Consider the following 5,020-nt stretch of genomic DNA (forward strand, 5'->3'; position numbering starts at 1 on the left):
TTCTGTCATATTATCGATAAAGGTACAAGTGTGTTAAAGGTCATCATCTGGAGGAGTTTTCTGAGAAGGGAAGAGTGTGTTGGAATTTCTTCAGTCTATAATTTCAGCATGCATCTTTGTATGTAATTGTTTATATTCTCATCTTGAGAAGAGGAGTTGATGAATCTAAAGGATTTAAATTTTAAAATTATTTAAAAGAGTTTTTTGGGGAAAATTAGTCTTTTCCTGTAATTATTCCTATGTGATGGATTTGAATAAAGGAGTAAGATAATAAGAGAGGAAAGAATGATTTAAAATATCGCTCCAAGTTCTTATCAATGAGGTTAAATCCGAGATTACACAAAGTAATTGAATCAGATTGATCCAATATAATTTGCATTGCTTCTATATTCCACTGGCAGGACGAGTGTCATTCAAGTAACAGAGTTAATTCACACATTCATTTGGAAATGTAGAAGGTTTTCAAGCCGTAGGAAAGAAAAGAAGAATTATTCCTTAGCATTAGCCCATGCCAGCTTGCAATGTTCATGCATATTTTACTAAAAAAGCAACTCAGTCAGCTGAGAATCAGCTGCTGATTAAAATGTGTATAAATAACTATTACTATGAAGTCACAATATGTCCTTACCTGGACATGTGTATCCCTACACATACTGTAAGCAGATCTGTGGCATAGCTTGATTAACTTCTTGTTTTGTCATGTTTTAGTACAATCAATCCCTGCTTATTCAAACAGCAGTTAATTGGAGGTCTCAGTTACCCCAAGATTAGAGCTGCCCCCAAGGGCACTAAAATTTTATCCACTGAAGTCTAACCAGCCCATAAGGCCTTATATACTGAAGTGCAACCACAAGCACACCCTATCTATGAGGACTCTGATTATCTAGCAACAGGAGACCCTGGATACAGACTTCAAAACCAATTGAGTTAATGCCCCAAAATATCCAAAGAGTTGTGGTGTTCCTGATATCATTGGATAAATGAGCTACTACTGCATTATTTGGCTTCATTTTCAGGAGCTACCAGGGTTTTATAGCAGAGACTAGCAGACGTGTAGTAGAGTCTATCCATTTGTTTATTCTGGAAGGGTACCTCTACACAGCAACATTATTTCGAAATAAGTAGCGTTATTTTGAAATAACGTAGTCCAAGTCTACACAGCAAGCAATTATTTCGAAATAATGTTGAAATCCTGTCAAGCTGGAGGACTTCTTATTCTGACTCCTGTAACCTTCATTGTATGAGGAGTAAGGGAAGCTGGAGGAAGAGTGCTCTGTTTCGAAATAAGTGCTGTGTAGACGCTCCCAATTTTGAAATAAGCTATTTCAAAATAAGATACGCAATTGACGTAGCTCAATTTGTGTAGCTTATTTCAAGGAAAGTCCTACTGTGTAGACACACCGGCTGTGTTGTAAAAATGGGAGGGGGCATCAGCTGGGCTTGCCCTGATTTTCTGCATGTTCCAGCTCCAGATGGGTTGTTTCCATATCCTTGAGATTCCAAAATTACTCTTTCCATCCTTCCTTTTCTTCTCTTCATGTCAGGGGTAGCTATTCCTCCTGTTGTTGTAGCTAAAATGTTCCTTTTTTGCTCTTTGCTAACATACCTATCAAAATCCACAGGCAATGAAGCTGCTGCCTCATTCCCTTTCTACATATGTTATCCTCTGGTGGTAGCCCTCTAGAATGGGGATGAGAGAAGGCAAAAGGAACCTGCTGAGGAAGGGAGAACCTTTCAGGATGGGGAGAGAGAGAAAAGATGGTGGGACAAGCTGGAAGGTGAGAAGAAAGAAATGAAAGTAGAAGGAAGCCAGAGAACATAGAGATAGGAAGAGAGCATTTGTCCCACATTGATGCCCCTGTGGAAGCAATGCTTTTTGGAGATAAGAGGTGAAAGGTGGCTTTAGCAGCCACCTTCTGAGGAGACAATGAAAGATGGACAGGAAGTGGGTGAATGGCTCTCTTGGAGCGGATCACAAAGCCTCCTAGGATTTCCTCTGTAAATGTTAAGTGAATTATGGCCCTTTGGGAGTGGGATGTAAAAATTGTCTTTAAAGCCTCCAACTCACACTTTTTGCCTATTTTTGGCACTAGATCAGGTGTGGGCAAAAGCCACTCAGTGGGTCGCAGCCCGCCTGCCTAGGGCTTTGATCCAGCCCACGCAGCTGTGCCAGGACCCACCTCTAGCATATTGCTTGGGAGCTGGAGCCATGCGAGTCCTTTCAACTGCTTCTATTTAAAAGGCTAGTGTCTTCCCCACCCCTGTCATGCAACGCATTGCCTGGCAACCATGGGGAAGGTGCGAGCCCTTCAAATAGAAGCTGTTGAAAGGACTCGCACAGCTCCGGCTCCCAGGCAACACATGAGCAGCGCTGGAGCTGTGACCCCTTTTAACCGCTTCTATATAAAGGTTCTCCAAAGCCCTTTAAATAGAAGTGGTTAAAAGGGTTTGCAGCTCCCGTCCCACTGCTAGCACATTTCCTGGGAGTCACGCGCAAGCCCTTTCAACTGTTTCTATTTAAAGGGCTCACACCTTCCCTGTGGCTGGCAGGCAACAGACCCAGGGAAGGTGCGAGCCCTTTAAAAAGAAGCAGTTGAAAGGGCTCATGTGTCCCCAGCTCCCAAGCAATGGGCAAGCAGCAACGCTGGGAGCCGTGAGCCCTTGTAATAGCAGGAATTGAAAGGGCTCACTGCTCCGTTCCCCTGCTAACATGATGCCTGGGAGCCGCAGGGGAGGCACAAGCCTTTTCAACTCCTTATTTAAAGGCCCTGCCCCTTCCGGGGTGGCCACTTGAAAAAATTTTGAAATGGCCCCCGCTAAAAAATTATTGCCCACCCCTGCACTAGATGGAGTTATGATAAAGGTTCAGAGTCTGGGAGTAACTGACTTTTTTATGTGCCTTCTTTTACTAGGTTAATGGAGAGAAGTGGCTATGCAGACTTTTATGTGCTTTTGCAATAAAACCACATCAAATACAGCTGCAGTGAAGCAAAGGATTTGGGAGCTTTTTCTCTGCTTTCCCTCTATTAGGAGAAAAGACTTTAAAAATCAGCCTGAAAACTATACCAAAATAAAAATATTAATTGGTTCCAAAAGACAAAAAGCAATCCCTAGCAATTAGAAAACGTTGGGTGCAAAGACTCTATAATATCCTGGAGAGTAGAGGGACTATATTGGCAGTTATAGAGTATGTGAATTTGGGATGTGTGTGAAGGACTTCACTGAAACTATGGAATGTCTATGAATCTAAGTAACTTAACCAGTATTCAGGAGAAATAATAAAAGAAATGGATAATGGCAGTATACTGGTTATGCACACAAGTCTCATAACTCTTTGTCAGGTATTAATCCTATTATACTCTTAGGCCCAGACCTACAGGTGTTTAGGCCACCGTTGTGGATCTGGGCCTTAAACTTCCTGCCTCGGTCTCCCTAAGGCTGCATCTATACTACAAGCCTCTTCTGCAAGAGGAAATGCAAATGGAGGAAACGCTCTCATTTGCATTTTTTCTTCGGATCCCTTTTGCGCAAGAGGTTTTTGCACAAAAAAGAGGAAATGCAAAAGAGTCTTGTAGTATAGATGCAGCCCAAGTGTCATGAGTGATTTTCAGTCAGGTGTTGGACTCCCAGTCCAGTGCTTTGACTAGTAGATATGACAAATTTTCAGCAGATTCTGATCTTCAGAGATCCCTAGAATTTACAAGCCTTTCTTTCATACATATGAGTAAATAAATGGGAAGGATTAGACAACAACCTGAGCTGGAACTGGGTCAGGAATAAAGCTAGCAGTTGTGGAGGCTCTTGGGAATAAGGGTTTAGGATTATCAAATGGTTTGTTGAAAACCAAAAGGGTTGTTTGGTTCAGGCTACTTGGAGCAGCTCCACAGTACACAACAAGAAAGAAATCAAATTAGGGGTGTGACTGTTAAGAAAGCCATGTTCATTGGTTACTAATTATAGATGGGTGAGGTAATATATTTATTCTAATCTGTATTTCTTTTTTTTACCAGATTAATTGAAACCTTTAAATAGTTGGAGGTCAGATAGATGAGATAACATGTGTCCAGTTTTTTTCAGAGCTGATTTATCCAGCCCTAGATGTCGTTGAATGGAGTATATCTTGTTGCTTGAATACAGAGGAAGGAACTCTGACTTCTGTTCTTGACTTTGCCACTGATCGTGTGACCCTGGTCAAGTAATTTCACCTGTTTCTTAAACTCACCGTCTTTAAAAGAAGGATAATAAGTACTTATCTCAGAGGGATTATGCAGTTTATTATAATGAAAGTTTTCAAACCACTTTTGGATCCTCAAAGGAAAGATGCTATACAAGCACAAAGCATTAGTATTAATATTTCTTTGATCTCTTCCCTCTGTGGTAATGTTCCAGACAATCTATACCCAAACTGAGGTCAGAACACAAGAGTAGATAAAGGAGAGAGAGAACAAGTATAAGTAATAAACATGCAGGATCATGTACAAATAAACTGGAATGATTACAGGAGAGTGTAAATAGTGTCTAATAAATGCTGAGGGGCTTGTGCGGGGGGGGAGGATGAAATTCTACTGTCTTGCTGTCTGAGATGTTTGTATAAATTTTGTCTCTGTGGGAGTAGGTGTACTATTGTCTTTGCAGCCTAGCAAAACTGAACTGGTGCCAAAAAAAAAGAGAGAGAGAGAGAGATGGAAGTTTCAAAGTCATCATGATGGAATTGGTTGTCTACAACAATGTACTTCAGAAAACTGTCATGGATGGAACAATCTCAGGTGCCCAGAATGCTGTTTAGTGGTAATAATCATGCAGATGGCACTGTACGTTTATAAGGCATTTTACAAACAGGGGTGTTGTGAGGATAAATTCACTGATTTTCATCAAAATTCAGGTGAGGTATTACAATATTCCACTGATGACACCGGTACAAGTTCCAGGACAGACAGAGAGGTGGAGCAGTGTAAAACACTTTCCCCAGTCTGAAAAGTTAACTTTCTTTTTAAAAGCTATCTAGGATATTTTCGGGAAG

The sequence above is a fragment of the Pelodiscus sinensis genome, chromosome 1 (assembly GCF_052426305.1).
Source record: "Pelodiscus sinensis isolate ZL-2025 chromosome 1, ASM5242630v1, whole genome shotgun sequence".
Lineage (NCBI taxonomy): Eukaryota > Metazoa > Chordata > Testudines > Trionychidae > Pelodiscus > Pelodiscus sinensis.